The sequence below is a fragment of the Alligator sinensis genome, unplaced genomic scaffold (genome assembly GCF_000455745.1).
Source record: "Alligator sinensis unplaced genomic scaffold, ASM45574v1 scaffold555_1, whole genome shotgun sequence".
NCBI classification, from domain to species: domain Eukaryota; kingdom Metazoa; phylum Chordata; order Crocodylia; family Alligatoridae; genus Alligator; species Alligator sinensis.
Genome location: NW_005843016.1, coordinates 6,641 through 18,957, shown reverse-complemented (window position 1 = coordinate 18,957; position 12,317 = coordinate 6,641). Strand labels below are relative to the sequence as shown.

At 35.8% G+C, this 12,317-nt stretch overlaps 1 long non-coding RNA gene across 1 annotated transcript; it reads left to right on the top strand.

The window, feature by feature from the left end:
- Positions 1-3,230: 3,230 nt before the first annotated feature.
- On the top strand, positions 3,231-9,298 carry LOC102383989. The gene is made up of 3 exons (XR_325276.2): positions 3,231-3,337; positions 4,058-4,128; positions 9,221-9,298. It is a non-coding gene; the product is annotated as an uncharacterized LOC102383989 (long non-coding RNA).
- Positions 9,299-12,317: the final 3,019 nt, after the last annotated feature.

The window sequence follows — 12,317 nt, the reverse complement described above, 5'->3', positions numbered from 1 at the left end:
GGGTCTTCAAGAGGAGGTTAGATAAGCATCTAGCTGGGGTCATCTAGACCCAGAACTCTTTCCTGCTTATGCAGGGGGTCGGACTCGATGTTCTATTGAGGTCCCTTCCGACCCTAACGTCTATGAATCTATGAATCCCCATGCTGTCCAGAACTGCTAAAATGAGACTGACCTGTTCACACCTGGTTTATATGGGGCTTCCACAACTGCTAGATTAATGATTGGAAGTTGCTATAAAAAAAAACAACCCTCAGTGTATACCAAGCTACTGTGGACATCACTGGCATTAAGAGGCTATTCTACATTCTGAGTGGGCAAATAAGCGATTTTTCTGATGCATTAAAAAATGGTCTATTGGCTGTGATTCTATATGACACCTATAAGAATAAGAGAAGTCAAATCCCAACCATCTATAGCAACATACAAATTAAAACAACTAGTTTGCTGTTATGCTACCAAGATCAAAGATTAAGAAGTATCATGTGAATTTTTATGCTTTTGAAACAGCAGTCTCTCTCCTACAGAAAATAGATGCCAATATGTTTGTATTTACAGCCTGAAATCAGAAAAAGGAAACAATAGGAATGTTAATAAATCTACTACAAATATTTGGTGGTGTACTTTCATTTATGATTTTAAATCAGTCTGCTAATGTTTGGTTCTACATGCCCGCATTCTGTTAGCCTTGTCTAAGAATTGTCTATCCAGGGAAGTAAGCAGGCAGTGAGCCTGAGTTTGAAATGTGCATTAAAGTTGTCTGTGATGGGTAGGAGTGTTGCGAAGCTCTTTATTCCACTTTGAAAATGGAGTACGCTTCCATACCTTCCCCCCCCCCCATGCATTAAATTGTACTTCGCGTGGTACAATTTATTTCTTTATCTTAGTAGTGAAACACTTCTTCAACATCTTATTCCAGCAGCTTATGCTATGAATGTACATATCTCAACCTTACCCCAGAAAACTGGAGTTCAGTCTGTGGCATGATCACTACCTGTTAGCCTGTGAAGCAAATGCCTTGCAAAAATAATGTCAAAGGTGAGTGACAATTTTCCCTAAATATTGTTTTACAGATTCTGGTTCTTTATTGAGTAGAAATGTTGACAGAAGAAATGCTCAGAGGGCAAGGCTCTCCCAGACTGTGTATGTGAGGACTTGATCAGCTGGAGGTGAAAGATTTTGCCTAGCTGGCATAACAGCTGGCATGCCGGAAGCAGTGAAGGTCTATGTGTAGTTTAGGTGCTAGCATACAGTATTCCACCTTGATAGAGGCAGCTGACCCGCAGTGACTTTGAGCTGCACCCTGAAAGTAAAAATGAGCATGGCAGGGAAATACATGTGGCTTGTGCTGCAGGTTAGGTCTTCCATTTAGGTAGTGGGAAGCCCAGCTGTGGAGGCTTTAGGTGTAAATGTGAACAGCTGTTGCTTTTTGTGTTGAAGAGTACTTTGAGTGGGAAGGATGAGACATCTAGCAAATCATCTATTTCTCTTTCACTGCCAGAGGAGTTACAGCTGTTGCTGCCCCCCCCCGCCTCACCCCCAACACACATACAGCCAACATCAGAAGAGTGGAGGTATGGGAAGGAGAGACAGATTTTAAAAGACTTCAAGTGGGGATGCAGTAGGGAAGCAGATTAAGATTTAAGCAAAGGAGCTAGAGGGGAAGAGGAGGCAGAGAAGGAAATGCCTTTTTTGAGGGGGGAAAAAGTGGCTACAGAAGGAGAAAGAGCTGGCAATTACTGCCATGTTAAAACTTTTACTATGGAGGAGAGAGGCACATACCTAAATAAGCCTTCAGGAAGGTGATTATTTAAAGGGTTGCAGAAGGTGGTGTCTTGTGCCTGTCCAAATGAAAGGCAGACTTTGAGGAAGCTGTTCTAACCTCCCTTTCTCCATGATCCTCTCAGCTTCCCCTACCCCCATCCCTAACATCCTGCAGCACCTGCAGGTGCCCAGCCAACTGCCAGGGACCCTGCTCCCTGCTGGGCTGCAGTCTGCCTGCAGCTGTGCTCCCGTGAATTGCAGCCCTGTGGTGTTCTTTCTGCTTCCCTAGCCTTGCCTTTTCCTCACCACAGTGCCCAGCATGCCCCCAGGGCACAGCAGTCAGGAAACTATTTTCTTCTTCTGCCTAACAGAGGAGAATACTCATTTCTAGTCCTCTCCCCAGGTGCCTTGCCATGATGAGGAAGCACTGTATGGTGCTCCTTTCATCCCTTATATATCCCCTGCCTTTTAACAAAGTGTTGAGTTGTTGGTGGGAAGGCTCAAGACTAAGTCAAGCTGAGCTGCTTTCTCTCCTTTCTGCAGGGTTTTTGGTTGTTGCTGCGTTGGTCTAAGGACACAAGTAGGCAAAGTTCTTTAGGCAGATGTGATCTCTTTTATTTTCTCTCTTAATTGAGTAGTTGGAAAAAAGTTCTTTGCAAGCTTTTGGACACATGCACCATTCCTCAGGCATAGGGAGTCTCTGCTGTTGTTCTAAGAAATTCTCTCCTTTCTTGGGTTCACCAGCTACAGTTCTCCAACCTCCCTTTTGGTTACTCCTCTTCTGCTGTAACCATTGCATTTCAGAGGCACATGGGGTCCAGGTATCTGGGAGAGTTCATGCAGTATTTTGGGCTTGTCTAGGTGCCTCTCCAACCCCAGTCTACAGGAGGCAGGATGCACATATTGAGGTGCCATGGGAACCAATTAGGGCTAGAAACTGGTTGAAAAGAGACCATTTGGAAAGGGAAAGATGTCTGTTCGCTGAGTAACTGAACATTTATATCATTTCTTTTACAAGAGATAAAAACAATATATATTAATATTATTTTTGTTCCTATTGAGCCAAATATTGATGGTCTTTATTAAGGCAAACTCTCATTGACTTCAGTGAATATTTAACTGAATATGATTGACCCGTGGCCTTATGGATTAAGAATCAAAGAACTCAGATACTGATTTGAATGGATTCATGCACACTTGAATTCTATTAAAGGATTTATCTAATTCGTTAAAAAATATATATATATACCCCACTAGGTGTGGGTATATATACGTTTAACACACAATCAAGACCTTTAGCCAGTCAGGAGACGGAAATACATATGCTATAAGTATACTGCCCTTCAGGCTCTGATTGGCTGTGATAAAATAACATTGTGGAAAGCTTAATATAGGAGTTGTGACCACAGGAAACAACCATTCATAAATCCTTTCCAGACTGACATGCTTTTATATCCATATGTAGCAAACAATTCCTAGAAAGAAAAGAATTCTGGACTTGCACGTCATAGCCTTCCTGTGGAGCAAACCATGCAGTTTCTAAATTTTATCATCAATACAAAGCACATGCTACTTGGTATGTACCTATAGATTGGGTAGGCTGAATACATTATTGTTAAGGTCACATTGAGATATTTTAATGCTTATTCACCGTTTCTTGCTTATTTATAACTTACTTATATTTTAAAGTATTTCTTCGCATACTAATTTACTTCTTGATACCGGCATCATGCTACAGTAATATCTACAGTAATGATTGAAATGTGTGATATAGATTCAAAATGCATTCTTTTTTGTGGAGTTGTGAAGCTGATATACATTATTCACAGAGAAATTTCCATTACATGTATAGTACTTGACATTTAAGATTAAACGTTTAGTATTTGCAGTGCCCTCTGCTGGCTTTTTTATTTTTTATATAAACATAATGGATCACTGCATCCTACATGTACTTGGCTTGGTGTTGGAAGAGGCAGAGTATTGTCCATCTTAATTCATCTTTTTTTTCATCTTTAGTCATATGAAGTGATATTACTATTGATATTTCCAGCAATTTCCCCCCAAATATGTCCAAGCACACACAATATATTATAACCTGTTCTGCTTGGACTTGGGAAGCACAGTGATTTACAAAATAGTTTTTATTTGCCAGCAGGCATGCACACTCTGAACACCACTCATTCTAGATCTTCTATGATGTACTTACAGTTCAAATTTTTGCTTAGGTTATATTTAGAAATAATCCCTTTTTTGGGGTACAAAAAATGCTAAAGACTAATTTTCTTTTTATATACAGGAAAATCTCACTGAAAGATGGGAGAGAGAAGAAATCCTTTCCTCCTGAGCATGTAATGTGAAACTGCTAAGGTAATGCCCATTAGTATATACAAATAACATCCTGATGAAATAAAAATTTAAGGAAGTCAATATCTGTTTCCATCACTGCTTGTTTTACTAAAACTGTTTGTAATATATTTTGGGATCTTGACTTTTTTAAATATTGAGAAGAAAGGGAGAAAATATGTCAAGATATGTTTAGGGAAACACAGGTGAAGTGTTTATTCCTGTAAGTAATACTATTTCACTGGCAGTAGTAAGCCATGTGTGATAGGTATTTTTAGAACTGGACTTTATTTCATGTGTTTCATATTTTTTTGTAAATATTCAGAACTGAACTAATATTTGCCTTATTCATCCTGGCAAACAGTTACAAAACTACTCCCACCTCTGTGGCAACTTAACAGCCAGTCCCACTTCAACCTTTCCTTTTATGTACATGTTGGCGGTACCGTGAGTAAGTGTACTCTGACATGGACAAAGCTTACAACAGCTGATTCTTAATAGTTGATTGTTTGTTTTTGAGCAATTCAGCTTCTGTACAAATATGCAGCTTTTAATTAATTTCCAAAGCACACTGAGCAACATTTAAGATAAAATGCAAACAATTCTAGACTTGTTTTAAATAATTTGTGCCCAGGCACTTTTCAGACTGGGTTATATATTGTGTTTCAACAAATTTATGGTGCATCCATTTAATTTTGTACATGGAAGGCTACCAGATGAAGCTTTATTGTTCTGTTCAAGTGTTGCATGTGTCATATCTAAAATCACTGAGAGTATAAATGTGGAAATGTTAAATCTTTTGTTAATGGCTTCGTATTAAGTACACGTGGTTGCAGATGATTTGGAGGACTTATTTAAAGTAAATATACAATTTCAAGCTCAATTATCATTTATAGCTTAACTAAACATAATGAGATATTAGTGCTGTGAATTTGATACAGTGTTACTTCATAATTATGATGCTTTTCTACAGTAAATTTGATACAGAACAGTTGTTAAAGCAAGGCTGCTCAATTGTGTGACCAAAGATTTTATGGAACACATCTGGCAAATTAGTTCAGGATGCGTACCGTGTAGGAACAGAATCTTTTGCACAAAACCTAGAAGGAAGCTAATTCTAGATGTATATGTGTTTCATTGATGACCAGAAGTTAAATGAATATAATTGTTTAAGCTAATGGAAATAGTATTTAGAATAACATTTCAGAATAGCTAAAAAGGAAATGAAGGATAATTGCTGTTTAAAATCTCAAATGAACAGTTTACACCTGTTAGTATGTTATGTTTAGAACAGCTGTGTCTTTTATTATCAGTAAACAGATGCAGAAAGTAATGGAATGTTTAAAAGCAATATGTTAATCCTATCTTCCACTACTGAACAGTCTCACAAGATAGTAGTTAAATATTAACTGTATTGCTGCTGTTGTTTACAATTATACAATTTGTGGTTATATTTTGTCTGAAGATGAATATATTTGAAGCTCTAAAATATTTATCCGAAGTTATTTTAGCATGTGACACTTTGAGAGCTCACTCTTGTAAACAGTGTCACACTGTAATATGTTTATTCAGAAGTCTAGTTGCTTAAACAATTCATGTAAATTCTTGAGGATCTTGAATTAGTTTTTCCTCAATGGACTTTATCTATACACTTTAAAGTGTACTTGTTTTTTTATACAAATCTACAGTTGTGAGAGAAAAATACTACATTTGAGAGGCCAAACTCTGCAAACTTTCTTTGAGCAAACTCGTTTTGAAAACAAAGTATCCTCAATAGAATTTATCCAGATCTTGTTCAATCCGGCCTAAAATTTCACATTATTACCTTTGATCATATTACAATAATTCTAGCAAGTTTGTCTCAAATTTCTTGTATCTCCTGAATAATTCTGGATCTCAATATCATAATTCAGTAAATTTTTCGTAATTTATGATAACTATATTACTGATATACTAAAATGTGGCTTTATTTTGACTGCTGTATCATATCAGTCTCTTGGAAAAGTAAGATCTTCAAACTGGTATTTGCCTTTTTAAAACTGTATTTGCCATATTACAAAATGTTTTAGAGATGCCTATAAGAATCAAACTGGAGCTCAATTTAAATTTAAGAATTATATATCAAATGCTAGTGTGTTTTCACATGAAAACATCACCTTTAAAGACGCCTTCATTTACATAAATTTGGAATATTTGTAAACATTTTTAACATTATAAAAAAGTTTTAATGAAATATCATGCAATTGTGGAACATTACCGAATCAGCAGTCAAAGAACGGAAACACAGTGGATTAATAGCATAATTTTCTTAGCAGATTAGCTTCCAGGAAACGTAGAGACCAATGAATATGGCAGCTGCGTTATTCAAATATTGTATTCAAGCTGAGGTCAAATTGTTCATTCATGCATGTAGAAGCTCGGCATTAATTGAATCGCTGCATTTTTAGAACACTTCTGAGGTCAGGAATTTTTCATGCTTCAACATTTTTAAATGTATATATATATACACACACACACACATACACATTAATTAATTAAGATTGTCCTGAGGCATCGGCATTGTTCTGATTACAGTGTAATATGCTTAATATGTTAGGCATTCATACAGGTTTACTGATTTGTCTGCCAAATCATTACAATGTTAATGGCAACTACAGATTAAAAAACTGGATCTACATATGCATATGCATATTAATATCCTGGCAACCCATTACTGGGGGATTGTGAAAGGCCAAGTCAGGTAAAATTCACTCTTCTGACTGAAAGAAAGGCACTATATCTGTCTAGTTCTGTTTTTTAACCTGGATAATATTTATATTGGATCAACTGAAAGGTAGTCTTGATATGACATGGTACGAGATGAATGATCTCAAAAGTATTTGTCCTCATAGTTGTCTGTCTCTGCCATTTTCAAGTTGATCACTGACTTTATAGTTTTAGGCACTATCATTTCACAAGAGAATTTAAAGTCCATATTTAGAGATAATCATTTACTGAATTTTATTAAGTATCTCTGATTTCAAGATATTTATTTTCAGCATAGGAAGTAAGTGACTGTATCTCCAGTAATGGATCCTGGATGTGATTACTGTTAAATTCCTCATTTAGCAATACATCCAATATTTTAAATTATCTCAAAGCATTTTCATCAATGCACTATTTGAATTTTACTCTTCTGTAAGTAAAACAGTCATCTTCATATTGTCAGAGACCTGAGACTTTATGAGTTTTTTGGCTTGTTTCTTGATAAAATTTTAAATAAGTCAGTTTTACTCTCCTGTGTTGATTTTTTTGTTTTCTATTGCTAAATGAGGAAATGTTTTGATCCCAAAAGTTAAGTTAGGCCTAAGCATAAAAAGAAGATATGTATCACATAGGCCCTTGGCAGACGTTCAGTTAAAGGTGCAATGGGCTCTGATAAGTGATTCCAACAGTCACACCTCCTGCTATGCTACACATGCTGCTACATCATGATGCTGGGCTCCCTCTGCACTAGCAAGTAACAAGCCAGTTAGCTGATCTGCACTCCTGGTCTTGGGGTCACATGGGAGCCCTTGATTCAGATGTGCCTTGAGGCTGGGAGACCCAATCAGATGCTGCTTCTAGCTTCTGGAGCCTTTGGAGTCGAGGACTCCCATGTGCCCCTGTGGTTGGGAGCCCTAGTTAGTTGATCACTGGCCATGCATTCAGTTTAAGGTAAAATGAGAGCCAGCCACAATTACACATATCTTGTTTAATAACTTTGTGGAGTATGCCTTGTTTAATCGCACCATTAATTGCATTAACATGTAGCCAGGCTACTACTTAATAAGTGATTAACTGGTTAATGACACCCAAAGTGTAATGTCTGCCAGGGACCATAGTACCCTTATACGATTAATGCGGTTACAGGTTTTTTTTTTTACAAAATGCAGGAAATATTAGGGGATTGATCAACCAATTCTGTCTCTGGATGTAAATAGAGTTTTTAATCTAACATTTTTAAAACTCAAAAATAAAATAAAATATTTGAAAATGAAAAATATAAATGAGTAATTGTGATTTCTTCATATTATGAGCCATATTTTTAAAACACTAACTCTAGAATTACACAAAGTAATAACAGATGAACCATTTTGTGCCCATCATTGTGCATCCAGAAAAAAATTATTTAGCCCACAAGTCACGTGAAGGTTTGATTATAGGCAGGATTCATGTTCTCATAGTGTGCATTTAAACTTATGTGGGATAGTGCCTGCCCCAGGAAGGATACGAGTATCTAGCTTACCCATAGAATCATTGGAGAGACTTCAGAGATGCTGAAGAGCAATTCAGATACATTGAAAAGAAATTGAAATCTAAGTGCACAGTGGACAGGGAGTGGTAAATGTCTCCAGACACACACATAACTATTCCAATAAAGCCTTCTCCAAAGATTTGTACTGTAATAGCAAATATGCAATGGCCAAGGACAATATTGTATGACTTCTCAAAAAACTAGAAGATTGAAACCACTATCAATGGTCCAAAAGCAAGGGAAGACAATCTCTACTGAAAACATTTCACCTTTTACCTCAAAATCCTGAATGTAGTAATCTTGCATAATGATCTTCATTCTGTAGTACAATGATCCTGTTACTAAATGATTCTATGTCTGAGTACATTTTTGGAGATACTTAAGAATAGATGAAGTTTTAATGGCAAGATATCTGCTTCAAAAATGTACAAATAACATATACTGTAAGGCTTAAGGCTGCCAATTTCTGTTAAGTCTGTCCTGCAATAATTCAGAAATTCTGTATTTTGTCTTTTGTCAATTTATAGCTGCACAGAAAACTGTAGTCTTCATTATTAGCTTGTAACATACTGATTAATACAGGATAAATGCATTAATCATATTTATTATTATCTACAAATAACATTTAAAATCTGACACATTTCTGTGTGTAAATTAAAAATGTTTTAGTTTAGTTTGAGAACAATAACTGGCTATAGGCTAAGAAGATGTTCTGATCTAAAAGTGCCTTCAACTTCAGCTGGTATCTACTTGAAAATACCCAGAAAAGGATTCTGCCTTACAAGTTTCCAGTTCATTAAGTAGAAATCTGTTGAACAGCTGTTTTTCGTGAACTTTCAGGTGCATGTGAAGCAGACCTAGAAAACACCCTCTTTCCATCGCAGAACTACAAGGATGAGTATTTGTGTCCATACTTTAGCCCCAGGTCTCTCCTAAGATTTAGAGGTTTAAATTGAATGTCCCAATTTTTATCTGTTTCTGATAATGACTATTCATTGCTCTGTCATATATGGTAAATTGAATGTAATGCCTATTATTAAAAAAATAGTACTTCACATTTATAGCCATTTTAATCTAAGATTCTTGAAGTACTTCATAGTACAAATATGTTTTTTACATTGCACAGAAATCATACAGTACAGAATTTTGATCACTTTCCTATTTTTCATGTAGGGAAAATGAAAACTAGAGGTGGTGGGTAGGGGGGGGACTAACCTTCCCATTGCCAGGACTTTGCTTTAGCCACTCGGCTCATGTTAAATGTAGTGAATTGCAGATGCAATGCTGTCTTCCTAGTAATAATTAACCAAAAGTGTGCAATTACATATATTACACTGCTTTAGATTATTTAAGTTTCTTCACTTTTTAGTTATGCTTTTCTTTTACATTCTGAAAACATTGCCACTTTGTAATTTGCTATATACACATGTAGGTAGAGTAAGAAACACGTGCATTGAAATATTAATTAGTGATATACTGATAATACGCACTAATAAATTTCAGGGTACTAAGAGGCTTATTTCATGATTGTTTTTATCAGTTAGAAGTAGAATTTTTAAAAGGGATAAAGGAAACTAAAATTTAGTTTACTATATAAGGAAAGACTTTAATTTATGAAAATTTGTTGCAGGCTGTGTTATCAAGTGACATGTTGATTATCAACCTAAGTCTCTCAATTGTAGTTCAAAAATCCAGAGCAAGTATTTGGCATAGCACAGTTTGTTGTAAGGAAGATTTAATAGCTTGTTATGTCCTATTTATATAAACAAGAGTCATTTAGAGTTCAGGAGATATATTTAGAATGTGCATTTGTGCATGGAGTTGCAGGCTGAATAAAGTAATACTTGAAAAACTTCCTATAAAATGGAGAACAAGAAGTAAAATTTGTCATATAATATTAATGGTATATATCAGAAGCCTCTTGAAAGTGAACTAATCCAGCCAAAGCATTAGGATAGAAGTTGTTACCAGTTTATAAGAATGCAACCAATATTTTTCTGTTATTGAAGTTAAAATGTTACAAAGTACTCGTAAGAAGGCACAGTGATTGATGAGTACTGGCATGCCTGGTAGGGCTGATCTTGTGCTTTTGGGCCTGTAGTCTTCACAGAGAGCTTCCCTCTAAAACAGTGTACAATCAGGCCAGATGAAAGAACAGCTTAAAGTTCTAAGCTCTTCTATGCTACGTGCTGTGTTGGGTCAGAATATTAATAGGAGTTTACAGTGAGTGATTTGTAATCTGACTTGTGATTTGTTGACTTTAAGGTATGCATCATATCTGAAAAATGTATGCTAAGTCAGTTTAAGATATAAATTTTATAGCATATGGTAAATTAAAACCATGGTGACCTTTTGGTCTTGTTGATCACATGTATGAAGATGATCATCTGTTAATCTATACTAATCACTCTGATATGACTGTTGCGTAAAAGATAGGAAAATAGTGCTATTTCTGCTATATTTACTCTTCTGCAGTTTCCTTAAAAATGTTTACAATTAAAACTTTTAGCAGCAAACTTAATATATACTTTATGTGCTCTGTTATGGAAGTAGGTGTAGTAAGACTGTTTTCTTATCAAAGCAAATTTTATTAAGTGGTCTGGTTATGTAGAGAGGTGTCCATACTAATTGCTGGCCACAGCCAACCTGATATCAAATAATTTCTCAGAATTTCTGACAAAAGTCTTTAGCATGATTTATGCTATGATTGACTCTTTTTATTTGGCTCTTCCAAATAAAAAGAAACAAAAAATGTTGCCTTGTTCTCCCATGAGAGAGATGTATGCAATTATAATGCTTTTCATTTACCATGTTTAGCATTATTAATTCAGAAGTCTCAAAACTTGATTAGTCTTTATACCCAGAAATGAATATTACACCCATTTGACAAGTGCTTTAACAGAGGGTCATAGAAATAAGCAAAGTCTTAAAGCAGGTTAGTCCTGAAAAATAGCTTCTCTCTCTAGACACAGCCTTTCAGAAATCTTAAATTGCTATTACTAGTAACAGAAGTTAAACAAAACAAAACTGCGAAGTGACAAAGAATGAGTGTGAATGTATTTACACATCCAGTGCATCACTAATATGTTTGCTAAAAGTTGCTTTTGTCCACTTCCTACTTCCCTCTTCAGAGTGATGCAAGCAGCGTTGGTGCTGTGCAGGTGGACGTTACCCCATATTCTTTGTTCAGTTTCCTCTATCATATCAGTAACATATCAATACACACAAGGTTCCCTATGTTTTCAGATTATGTGCTGCAACCAGCATGAAAGTCATATAAAACAACCCAGAAAAACTACTGTATTCATACAGTATTTCCATATACAAATGCCTCTGTTGATGCATTACTTTTCTAAGATTTTGCTGAGTAAAGTTATTTCCATACATAAGCATTTTGGCCATCTGCAACTGTCAGTGAATCTGGTTTGAGAACACTGGTAGTAATTGTAAACTTAGGAATGTGTGACCAGCTAGCAGCCAGCTGTGCATGCCCTGACTTTTTCCAGGTGCTAAGATATATGGGCACTTTTGTGGACTTTTAACAAATATATACTTTGGAAAGTATTATATTAAGCCCATTTTCAGAATGAAGTTTTGTTCATAAATATGGTATAAATGTGGATAAAATAGAAAAAATAGCCAAACTTTGTCATGTAGTTTAATTATTAATACATGACACGGAATGTAGACCTCATCTTACATACGGCCTGTGACGAGGAGAAATTCAGTATCCTCTATGTTCCTGAAAGCTTGGAACAGCAAATTTAATCTACCAGTAAAACTGTGTATTTCAGTACCTGCTACATGTTTGGACTGCACAAGTATCTATAGGTCAGAAAGTCTCTTCAACTAGACAGAATTAGCAGCAAATTTTACTAATCAGCTGCACCTCATTAATTTATTCAGGCACAGTGAGTATCCTTGCTAGCTTTCTTCT